The 12968-nt window shown below is 40.8% G+C and overlaps 1 protein-coding gene across 4 annotated transcripts in view; it reads left to right on the plus strand.

Annotated features, from left to right (window-relative positions):
• The window catches only part of LOC115373960 (plectin-like), a 154933-nt gene that overhangs the window by 56506 nt on the left and 85459 nt on the right, over positions 1-12968 (plus strand). The window lies entirely within an intron of this gene.

Raw genomic sequence — 12968 nt, forward strand, 5'->3', positions numbered from 1 at the left:
GAGAGAGAGAGAGAGAGAGAGAGAGAGAGAGAGACTTTCTGGGTTGTGGGTGGGACTGTGCATGGGTCAGACTATAACAGAGCTGCTAACACGTAACAGGTGTCTGTTTGAATCTATAGTTGCCCATCTGTCTGACTGGGGGCCTCTTAACCTTGAGAAATACATACTTGAGAAGCAGCCTCACTTTTAATGTCTATGCATTGCACATTATTTGAGACACGCATGCAGAAAATAATAACTAAGCTTGTATATGTCCTAAAGGAACATAAGAATAACTTTTAAAATCAGGAAGAACGTAATCATGAGTCATGTCATTATTATTCAAGATCATCATTACGTTGTCATGTAAAAATATGCCAAGTGCTGCACATTGCAAGTAGTATTTGCTGGGCAGTGTGTTACCTTAACATATTTTAAGGCATTTTCCTAATTTATAGGGCCATAATATTGTGACATGTTGTTACATTATACAGACATGTTTACAATATAATAACATAATAACAGTATAATAACAACTGAGTTTGTGAATTTATGCGTTTGTCTAAGTGATGTTTTGTGTGTGTGTGTGTGTGTGTGTGTGTGTGTGTGTGTGTGTGTGTGTGTGAGTGCTGATCCACCAAGATGCACAGAGACATTATGGGCGATCTATGATGTAACAAAGTGGTTCACAACGTGGAGTCCCAAGGGCTCCTGAGCAAATTGAGCGCTAGTTTAATTTCACTCTACTTCAATTCCCTTGAAACAATCCCAATCAGAGAAGGATTAATTAGACTGTGGGCTGTGTTCTCATCACTTTTAACCCCCCATGTTCAGCGTTGACCGTTGTAGAGGTCCATGTTAAAATCCTTCCACATGGAGAAAAATAAAAGAGGCCCCTGGCATGAAAAAGTTTGAAAAACATCATATTATGTTAATGATAATTGCTAATAACATGCTATTATATGCATAATATCCTAATTGCACTGAACTGAACTCAAACATGGAACAGCGTTGAGCGTAGCATGACTCAGTGGCTGAATGGAAACAAAAACTGCATTAATAATGGTCTTGCTTCTCTGTTTCTCGCTGGACCAGGTGTTTATATTTCATAGTGTTTTCTTGTCTGGGCTCTCATGGAATACAAGACGGCATGCTCACATGATGAGGATAATTGTGTGTACAACAGTATTTGGGACATGGGGTTTAGTGTTTTCAGAGGTGTTTCCCAAACAGTGTGTGTAACAGGTCTGCTTGCTTCAACAAGAACACTTAAATTCTTGTTTTTCCCATGTCTTGCAGAGTTTTTTTTTTTTTTTTTTAGTTCATGCTTTTCAAAATAAAATCACAGACTGCAACATTTTCATTTAAATAAATGTTTTGCTCATACTAATTGATGTAACACAGTAGTGATTCAACCTGTGTCCAGTTTATGAAATTTTTAGTGTTTCCAATTGTGAACACCCAGTGTGTGGTCAGTGCAGAATAAATAACCACCATGGCTGAACGGACAAAGGCAAGAGACACCAGTAGAAACTCAAACTGCACAATCCCTCTGAAAACTGTTTGATTGACAAATATCCAGATTCCAGAAAAAAATCTCAATCCCAATAATCACTTTTTGTGCACTTATTAATTACTTTTTGAATGTAAAATTACCCAGCAATCCTGTGATTATAACTTTAAATGTTTTTACCCTGATGCTTGTCACCCTAGCTCATATGCAAAAATCCACTACTCTTAGCCTTTTGACATCACTGACAGAGGAAAAAACAGAATTGGCCTCTGTTCTGAAAGTGCTGCATAAAAAAATGCCATAAATTTTTGGTGACTGGATGTTGACTGTGGTCATGTAGTCCTGCAGAGATTTATTCTCTTCTCCTGTCTACACTAGAGGCTCACTAATTTGCCACAGTCTCCGTCCCTGTTTCGACAGCCGGTACAGCGTATTCCCCTCACTGTGCTCTGCTGAGTGTGAGCCCGCTGCGCTGACTCCCAGTCCAGAGGCCACAGAAAGGCATTTCTCTCTCTGCTGAAAGGCTTTTACTGTCGCACTCCCTAGGATTACTGCGGGAAAAGTTCCCACTGTGCCTCCATCAAGCCGGGGCACGATTCAAAGACCCCCCACAGAGCAAAAAGAACTCTACTGTATGTGTCCGTCTGGCTGTTTGGCTGCCTGAGGTTTGTCTTTCTGGCAGTGATTGCTGTTCCCAGCACCACAGACGGCCAGAAAAAAAACCTAAGGATGCAAGTCTTGGCCCGCGCTGACATGTGGATACGAGAGCTTGGAAGTGTTGTTTGTTGTTTAGCAGAGGCAGACGTGAAGACCACCCCCTCATGGGCAGTAAGATGGTCTGGTGCACTGGAATCCAAGTGGCTGTTAAAGGGATTGTTAAACAGGTTATTTTGAAGAGTGTTAGCTGGGGGGAAATCCAGCTCAACGGCAGGAGGCTAACAGTTAGCATTTGGAGCATCCAGCCAGTATCCAGCACTCAGTAACAATGAGAGGAAGACAGCACCACTACTGTGCTACTGAACAACTAGGGGGGGAATTTAAATAATATATATATATTTTTCAACTTCATGAACTATCCCTTTGAGATCTATGAAAGGATCCACTTAGAGAGGCTAGGCCACTATTGGTGACCTTGAAGTTGAAGGCCTGCTGTGCTGTAGCTGACACTGACCTTGATATTGACATTTGATAGAGCTCAATTAAGAAAAATCAATGACCAGAAAAAAACACTAGTAAACATTTTTATGGTGCTGGCTAAGCCCAGAAATCATTGTGCTACTTATTACCATCTGCACCTTTTTTTCCTTTTTTGATTTGCACCAACAGACTGTACATCCAGGAAGTGTTGTGACCATGAGATGTTCCAGTCCCAGATGTTCCAGATCCTCCCATATCCTGTTGCGTTGCATTCGATATTTATTTGATAGTCTGATAGTTGACAAGTTTAAAATGTTACATAAGAGACAATTTTTTGTCACCTCCACAGATTTTGCTTGTTTTTAAATGTGTCATATAGCTGGACTAGGAAACTCTGCACATTGGCGGCCCCAAGTGGTAGAGAGATATTTTGATTTTAGCAGAGTAAATGTTGTGATGTCAGGAAATTAAATGTATTCTTCTTGGTGTTCATCGGGGTGCAGGTGGCAAAGTTCAACTATTATTTTGAGTCCAGATTATATGCTAGTAAGCATCCAGAGTGAATATACAGTGTCTCAGTCAAGTAGGACAGGACTGTCCTCTCTGTTGCAGACCCACTCTGTGATCCAGGCTGATAAATAGGGGTATTTTTACATAAATGATCTGCCCTCAGTCAGATTCTGTTGGGTTCTTGTTATTAAGGCAGTCTAACCCTAAACAAGAGGTAACCATTTAAAATGAGGCTCAGAAGTTGAGTGACTGCCTGTCCAGCACAAACCATAATCTAAATAAAACCTGCCCAGTGAAGCGGTCATTCTTGCCCTTGCCATAAACATTCATGGCATTCAGCTGCTGAAGACCATTCGAAATGTTAGAGAGGTCCCGTTTTAGCGCGGCATATATTCTGATGTCATAAGGTGATGATTTAACACAGTGTTAGTTATGCAAAAGAAACAGTAGCAGGGCTGGTGAGCCCTATACACTGTAACTCATCTACAGGAAGCTGTGTTCGTGCTTCTGTAGTGTGTGTGTAAAGCAGAGGAGCTTGGTGGGTGGCAAATGGAGGGATCAGAGTGGACTGACCCCCAGTATTGGGGCAGCTGTAAAGTGCGACCCTCTCATGTAAAAAAAGGCTGTGGCACTGAAAAGGTCTGGAACATTTTTAGGCCCTCAGTGATCCAGTTGTTACCGTGTGAAGCTAAAAAGCAGAGGCTGTTTACTGTCTCACCTTTCAGATTATTTGGTCACTGTGGTATACTGAAGATATGCTAGTAAGGAATCAATATGTAATTTTTAGCTGCAATTAAGATATTCCTACATCAAACACCACAGCACAAGTGGGTCTGTGGCTCAAAAAGCAAAATGTGTTTTGTAATATACTTTGTGACATAAAACCAGGAACCCATGGGTAGACTTTTAGTTTGAAATGCTTTTTGGTCATTTTCTAGAAATATGTATTTATTTATTTTCTGGTCATTTTGGTTAATTTTCATTTTCATTTTAGCATTTTTTTTTTAATTTTTCTTTTGGAGTAATTATCTTTCTTTCTTTTTTTGTCAAAATTTTGGGTAATGCATTTTCTTGTAATTTAATTTAAAATATTTAATGTTTCCAGAAGAAATCAAGTGAATTTGCTCAGGTTTTTTTTAAGGGTTAATTACATAAATACAATCATTGCCCATGGGGTGTTTGCTTTTTCATGCTCTGAGTGACCTAAGTTAGCCTTACAAATTTCATCTTTATAATGCAACCTGAAGATTTATCAAGTTTTGCCAGAAATGGTCTTTTAGAAAATCACATTAGAGTTGATGACTCATGTATCACACTGACTATGAGTTAGTGACAGTCTTGTCATTCATTTCTCCTGTTTGTCCACAACATAAAGTTATCCAGAATTAGTTTGGAATTTTAGGTGGTAAATGATATTAGATGCAGGGAAGTCGCCATGGCACAGGCTTTAGTGAAGTGATGCAGCTGCTGTGAAACATTCAGTAGAGTCATTCTACTGCTGTGCCTAGCCTTGCCCTTGGTCTTTTTGTCCAGCAGATGGTGATATTAGCCAGTCAACTTGGGTTTCCCTCTTGAGGTTTCAGTGAAGCCAAGGGTGTGTCATGCACATTCAGCGATTTGCCTCGCTTAATCCTCCATTCAACAAGATTTGCAAAATTACGCCAAATTCACAATCCTCTCTTTCTTTTGTGCAGAAATCTGTCATAAACTTGGAGGAGATAAACTCGCCTCACAGTTGAAGCATGACAATGAATTTCGAGTCCAGCTAATCATCTGTCAGCGATTACAAAGCCGAGCGTTCCAGCAGATGGAGGAAAGCTTACATTTGACTGAAGTCTTTATAAGTGTCAGAGGCCATATTCATATTTGCCATGCTCTGCTAATGCAACACACATTGAACACTTTCTTCTCTTTGCTCTCTTTTCAACTCTGCTGAACACAGTGTTGCTGAAACATCTCTTACACTCAATGGATTTAGTGGGAAGTGAAGCTATCTACACAGTTTGCCTTCCTTTTTATTTAGAGTATGTGGCCCATCTGAATTGCTTTGACTTGAATTTATAATCCCACCATGTTAAGCACTACAAAACCTATAAGGCAAAGTAAAAACATGAATGGTTCCTGAAAATATAATTGATTTTTATATATATCCGTGATTGCTTTGCCTGATATTTGTGTGCATCTACATCACTGATTGTACTAATACCTAGTTTCTCTGTCTTTTGTTTTTCAGGTGAGTGCCTCTTCCACTGTTTCATAGTTGTAAGAAGATGGCTGGGATCACCTGATGTCATCTGAGCCAATAAGTACTCCAATTAAATGACTTCACCAGCAGCATCATGAAAAATAAAAGACAACAATTACCTGCAAGAGCACAGATATAGGAGATGATTGATGGGAAGATTGTAACGTGTTGTGTCTTGGCTCACTCAGTGGTGATACTGTTCTTCATAGCCATGCTTTGCCAGAGCCTCATAGATAGTTCCTAAATTCTTATTGAAGTGGTAGCTGGATTGTGCATAAAAAAAAAAAGAAACAAAAGCTTATACACATACAGTGACATACTAAAAAAAAAAGACATGATAAGGCACACTTTCTCAAAACCACACACACACACTTGCACAGTCCATTCTCATTCCCCACCGGATTTTTTCCCTCTTGACTTGTCTTGAGAGTCTGAAGGGTCGGGTCTTGACTTGCCCCTCGTTCTCCTTTGAAGTTTCTGTGGAATTTCTTTGCTCCTCAGTATGATTGACCAGCGGCATGGCTGTAACACCTGGGTGTGTATGGATCGCTCTAGAAACTGAGAAGGTCACTTGACCATGTTGCTTTAACTGCAGTAACAATGATCTGTATTCCCCATGGAAAGTGTGACCCCTGTCCGTGTATATCAAAAATATCCATTTTGTCATTTTGTGGAGTGAAAACGGGCAGTTCAAACAGAAACACTGGATTGTAGGTGTGTCAGGAGGGCGGGTTGGTGGAAAACAATGGCTGTTCAGCAATTTGGAACTTAATTCTTAAAGTAAAAATGCCAAGAATGTGTGTGGTCTGCCAAGATTAAAACAGCAAACACATATTTTCCACTTATCTTTATTACAAAACTTCTATGGATACGTATTATGTCTGCTGTATCTTGGCACCCAGTGCACGATTGTCTAACAGGACCTTGATATTATATTGCAAGCCTTAGCTTTTGGTTGGCTGCAGTGCACAATGGCTCACATTTCATCTCCTGGGGGTGGGTAATCATGCCAGTCACACCCCACACGAGTGCTCTTTCACCTTTACAGAAAGGAAAGGTAGTTTTGAAACCTTATCCAACTGGTTTGCATTTCTCTTCTCAAAGGCCGTGCTGCTATTCTTATCATTTGATATATTATGTCTCAATTCACTCTGTGACTATCACGCAAACATCAGTCACTGCTAAACTGCAGATACACCAGAATATCGAGTTTAGCATCTACATAATGTTCTGTTTGTGATGCTGTATCTCAGGGCAAACTGAGTGAATCCACATCTTGTAGCCATACAGTAATTGGTTGATTCATTATAATAATTTGTTCATTAGCTCATAGTCTGGTCGTGTCTCAGAAAGCATACCATAAGGCTCAGGGGAGCTGCAAAGACGTAAAGCAAACCTCAGTGCTGTCAAGGGAGTAACCCGATAGGCTGTTAGCGAGTGGCATACTGTGCTGTTTTGTCCCCTGTGGGGCCACACATTCTCAAGGACAAACCGTTAACACGCTGTTTCTGATGGCGTAAGTCCTGTGGGTTTCCATAGAACAGTCCTTTCAGGCGTTTTCAGGCAGCCATGTGCAGTAAATGAGTCTTCGGTATTGTTCAGTGCTGGAACGGCTCAGGCTTGCTGGTTTTTATTACATCAGGGTGGAAGGGGGCCAGCCCATTGTTTGGACTTGTGTTCTTTCTTTAAGGCAGAGTTTTTGCTCTAGGTGTCACAGAGGAAAACAGGATGGGGCACGGCCCAGCCCAGCCATGCTGAGCCAGAGAGGAAAGCAAAATGTCATCCTGCAGCAGCGCTGACACTGAACTGTGGCTGTGGCTGTGATTCTTGCTGTCATAACCCAAGAGCCAGACAGTTGGCTTTCAGTTCATTCTCTGAATAAAGTTGACTTTATTTGTGGTATTTTAGAGCAATTGTCTTATAATGTAACTGAAATATATATTGCCTGAGATTTTCTATAATTTCTTGGTATTTTTAAAGATTTAAATCAAATGAATTTGTTCAGGTTTCAAAGAGTTAAATGCATCTGAAAGCCTTTTGTCTGTATTTAAATGCAATAACTGTGAACAAGAGAAGGGAAGAAAGACAATTAGCAAATGAGCTGATAAAAGTACAAAACAACAGACCAAAACAGACTGGAACAATTTTCTGCTGTAAATTAGTTCCTCCATTTTGGGCATTGGGGGGCTGAAAAGAACCCTGACAGTGACTTCAAAACAAATTGTCAGCTTTGTGTCTCTGCCCAAAATCTTGGGCACCACTCTGTGTGTGAAAGTCTGAACTGAAATCACTTTATATTCTGACACCAGCTGCAGTGTTGCTCTGGGTGTGGTGAATTATCTCTTTCCCTATCTCTTGGACTCTGGCCAAACTTAAATACACGGGTGTATGAAAAAGCAAGAATCAGTTGGGCCTTATCTTAAAATAATAAAAGGGATCACTGCAGAGTGTGAAAGAAGTCAAATCTCATATCTCCCTCCATGATCAGGGTGAAGTTTTGCACAATTATCTCAGACTGGTGTTGCAGAGTGAAAGTCAGAGTGAATGTTCGTTCCTTTGGTGTGTAACCACACTCGTGTTTGGTTGTTACTTTTCTTTTTCTCCTCACATAGGGGTACTATTGCATGTAAGGACATGTTGGGTACATTTTATGGAGTTTTTATATTCCAGTAATTACACTCCTCTGTGGAGATGTGATTCCAGACAGCCAGATCACTCTCTACCTCTTTGGTGCATTCAGGTTCACAGAGTGCAGCAAAGTGTTACACAACAAAGTCTTAAACTCGTATGAAAGAACACTGGATAGTAGCTCTCCAGCTGGCAGTGTGTTCGTTCATCACCTGGTAATTATTATTTCTGCAAATGCATCATTGTGTCTTGAGATTTTCAGGTAAAATTTTTCCTAATATTGAGGATAGAGCAGTGGTTTTCAAAGTGAGGTTTGGGGACCCTCAGGGGTCCTTGAGGAGCTTTCCAAGTGGTCCAAAAATAGCCACAAACAAAAAACAAATAAACAAACAAATTTGAAAATTAGCAAAAAAATATCCTACTACCATAATTGGAGAGTGGTTCACGTTTGTTGTGGTTCCTTTGGGTCAGTGATCCCAAAGTTGGATTCTGAGGGTTTTTGGAGTTGATTTGGCATCATTTGGACACGCCCCCAAATGGATTGGACCATGGGAAGTAGTTGGAACTGACTCACCGACCAGAACCAGAACCCATATCTCAGGAACCGAAGTTTGTAGAGACACGGGAAAAGTCGATTTTGATTCTGATTGTTTCCATGTTATCTCCTTGGACATTAGTAGAAATTAAGGTACAACAAAATATTTGACCTATATGAATATGTTTGACTATATAACCTGTATCAAAACATTAAGCCTGTGCTGATGAGTAAAGGAAGACACACACAAAGGGCACTGTGCTCAGGAAGGTTTAATGAAGCAAGCACAGGGATCACGGCAACGGGGGCAACCGCCCCCCCCCAGGTATTCTGATCACTGCGTGAATCACAGACATGTGTTGGATTCCATATGAGGATAGCAGCTTTGAATCTTCATTCAGCTCCTTGTCCGTGAAGATTAGCCTCAGAGTCTCAATTCTTTCCACTACAGAGAGAGAGAGAGAGAGAGAGAGAGAGAGAGAGAGAGAGAGAGAGAGAGAGAGAGAGAGAGAGAGAGAGAGAGAGAGAGAGCAGTTTACTGGGTATATTTTAGCAGCTAAAGTGTATTACTTGGACTTTGTAACATAGCCTACTGTACATGGGCAACTATGACAACAACAGTTACAGCAGGGCAAGAATAAGGCTGTTTCCTGTGTCTGTAACGTTCTAATGAACTCCCAACATATTCTTATATGTAAAATGCAGAACTTTTTTCATTAGGCCTACAGATTGTTCCAATACCATTGTAATGAATAACTCTTTTTAATCTGTAACATATCACAATGCTTTCCCACCAGTGTTTTTACCTGCAAACTCGGGAAGCTTTTCTGCTACCTTCTCCTTCAGCTGCAGCACTGTCATGTTCTGCATCTGCTCTTCAGTGTCGCAGAGATCAATGGTCACCTTCTCTCCTCTCATCCCATACACGCACACCCGGTACTTAGGCATTTCTGTGCAGGGGAAACAGAGCTCTTTCACTGTTTGCCAGTCTGAGTCTTTCTGATCAGTCAAGGCATACTTTCACTTTCATTATAGTGTTCTCGTAGGGGTGTAACAACTGCAAACTAAACACCAAATGAAGCGATGAGTCGTCGTAGTAGAAGTTGAATGTTTACTGTTGACTCCATGGAGTGAAAACTGTGAGATAAAATAAAAAAACAAAAACACTGAGTCCTGTGTCCAGGGCCGCCCCTCCCTACTACGCCCACGGTGGTCGTATATTAGCTTAAGTTTGTAGCTTATCAATCTATGCATCAATAAAGAAGATCAATTTAAGGCTATTTGAATTGAATTTATTTAATTCATAACACACATACTGGTTTAGCTCACTGACCTGCTTTCAGATATTTGTCAGGTTGAAGTTACTTTTTTTTTTTTAGGAAAACATCTTTTGCTAAAATTATTTTTTTTAATTGATGACTGTTTGTCTCAGATTTATTTATTTATTCTTGTTTGAAGTTATTTTTTTAGTTGACTCATACAGTACTGCTTATTCTGCTTGCAGTACTTTGTTCTTACTAATAAAGCTTGTCAAGTTTAATGGATGCCATCATTTTATTCCTATTATACATCTGGGATTGTGTGATCAGCAGGTAAAAATCTGGTAATTTTTGATTCAGCGGGGGCGCCTCCAAATAAAATGCCACTTAGGGCCCCAATTTGGCCAGGGGCGGCCCTGCCTGTGTTGTCTTTTTGAACACCCAAAATTGATGGTATGAATTGGAATGCAATTCATACCTTGTTTACAATTTTGGGGGAGGGGGTGGACATTGTATTTCTTGTTTTTAAATGCTTGTGAAAGGTGTCTGAAAGCTGCCTGAGGCAGTGTTCACAAGCATTTAATACTTGACACATTCTTGATATAATGCACCCTGTTGGGCTAAATCATTTCAAATTTGGGTCCAGGCTTATTGAAAGTCAAATTGGGATCCAGAATGTGAAAAAGTTTGCTACCCTCTGAGCTGGTCTCACTGTCTCCAGACACTGTGCAGAGGCCGCCTGGGGCTGTGGGTCTGCTTTACTTCATACCTGTGTGTTACTGCTGCCGGGGCGGTGCTCTGTCCCCGCCTCTCAGCACTGGAATGACAGGATTTCAGGAACTTGCCCGCTTTCTCTCATCAGATGACAGGGCGGATTCTTGCCAAGTGTTTCATCTGTCACATTTTACAAATTCAAACATGCTCAGATTTAAGATAGCACTTGGTAACTATCAGGAATTTCTGTCAATTCAATTCATTTCACTTGGACTTTGTCAGCATGAACATATATAATTCAGTCCTGCCAAAGGGCAGGCAGCACAAAATAATTCTTTTGTAAATAATGGAGCAACAAGAGCCCTCTTGTGGGTGGTTCAGCTCAGTGAAAATCTGTTGATAAACCTGGCAGAGGGATAACAATGATAGTGAGTCACCACTGTAACTGGAGCCAGATCTGTGGGAGAATAGGCCTATTCTTTCATCAGCTACAAACTAAATGATTTTGCTGAAAGTGAGTCTTTCTTTCATGAAAGAAGCTGCCTTTTCAGCCATTTATTTTCTCCTCTCCCCATGTTCTGCTCTAAGGAAAGAATGCAACTGATTCATTCTCTCCAGATGGAGGGGGGTTTTACGGGAATGCAGATAATAAATCACCTTATGCTGTGTGTCTGGGCATTTGTGTGTGCGTGTGTGAAGAGACACCTGTATTGTGTTTGTGTGTGTACTTCAGCGCTGATGATAAGGATGCCTGTCTAAAAATAAGCCTCTTCAGGTTACAATGCAAATCTCAACACTACCTCAGCCAGTCAGGAAGGCCAGAGCCGGGATCCTGTGTCAAGTTTTGTTGTTTGAGGGCTGGTTGCCCATGGCAGCAGCTAGCCCACATTCCCTGTGACCTCAGCTGTGGACAGCACGTGGTATTTGCCCAACCTGTGAGTTGCATTGCCACGGCAACCCAGCATGACCACGCCCATGTGTGGTTTTGTAGTTACTGACTCATTGTGAAAACATTCAAGTGGGCTTTTTTATGTAGAAATTGTGGTTTAACAATATGTCTTTGTGCTAATGCTGAACACGTTTTGCAGTGAAACACTTGTCCTTTCCTGTCTTTATCCTCATCCAGACATTTCCTCTCTTACCGTTTTCCCTCTTGAATCATGTGAACACGGTGCAAAGAAGGAGTGAGTGAGTGCTGCCATCTCACAGCACTGGTCTGTGTCTCTGGGTGGCGCAAATGGGCTGGTCCCTTTTTGGCAGGCGCTCCCAGACCTGGTGTGCTCAACAGCCATTTCATGCCCTCTGTACTATCCCTACGCTAGCTCCATTTTGTCAAGTTCTGCTTTCATTTTACCAGTATCGAAAGCCAGTGGTGCCTAAAGAGAATAAGGCATTGTTCATCTTGCCTGGTTATCCTGATGGTGTACAAGTTGGTCTCCTTTAGACTTTAGGGATTAAAGAACAGACTGGAGCAGGACACAGGAGTGTCCCCCTCGTATCTGGAATCTGTCCACTTTATTCTGTGGACAGATTGTTATGGTTAGTCCAGTCACTCAATAGTTAATAGTTAATGTCCCATCTCTATTGCATATTTTTCTTTCTGTATGTTTTTTTTAATGCTTGTGAAAGGCATCAGATGCGTTTAAAACCCTCTTTAACCCTTTGAAACCTGAGCAAATTTCTCTCAGAAATATATAAATACACTATTTATATAACTATTGCTCTTACTTCTTGCTGATTTGCTTGTTGCGAGAGAAATCAAGTGCATTTGCTCAGGTTTCAAAGGGGTAAAGACGGTTTCAAACGCATCTGACGCCTTTCACAAGCATTAAATAAACAAACAGAAAGAAAAATATGCAATAGGGATGGGACATTAACTATTAACTATTGAGTGACTGGACTAACCATAACAATCTGTACACAGAATAAAGTGGACATACACAGTAGATTTACCATTAATGCTTGCATGAAAACACTATTTATTTATTTATTTATTTAGCCATTCATTCACTTATTGAGAAATTACCCCCAAGGACAGAAAAATAAAAATAAATAAAGTGAATTCTCCTGGGTTTCAAAGGGTTAATATACACACATAATAACAGTGACACAAACGTGTTGATTTATTTTTATGGGGGAAAAGTCTTATTCCTGAACATTCCATCCCCTTCACGCCTGAAACAATGGCTGCGCCCCTGCAGGGATGTAAATTTTGACAGTTTCAGTGCCACGCAGATGAGTTACAGCAAGGCGCTGCCATGGGGGCCTGTTCTGCAGTCTCAACTTTTCATCTTCATCATAGAAGGTGAAGTTCACATAAAGTCAAGGGGCAAAAGTAAGCAGTGCTAGCTTTTACTGACTCCCAGAAAAATAGCCACTGTAGAGCACCTGGTTATTTGTCCATTATGAGAGAGATTTTGCACTGGCAGCATCTGCTAAATGGAAGAA

This window comes from Myripristis murdjan, chromosome 16 (genome assembly GCF_902150065.1).
Source record: "Myripristis murdjan chromosome 16, fMyrMur1.1, whole genome shotgun sequence".
In the NCBI taxonomy this organism is placed as follows: Eukaryota; Metazoa; Chordata; class Actinopteri; order Holocentriformes; family Holocentridae; genus Myripristis; species Myripristis murdjan.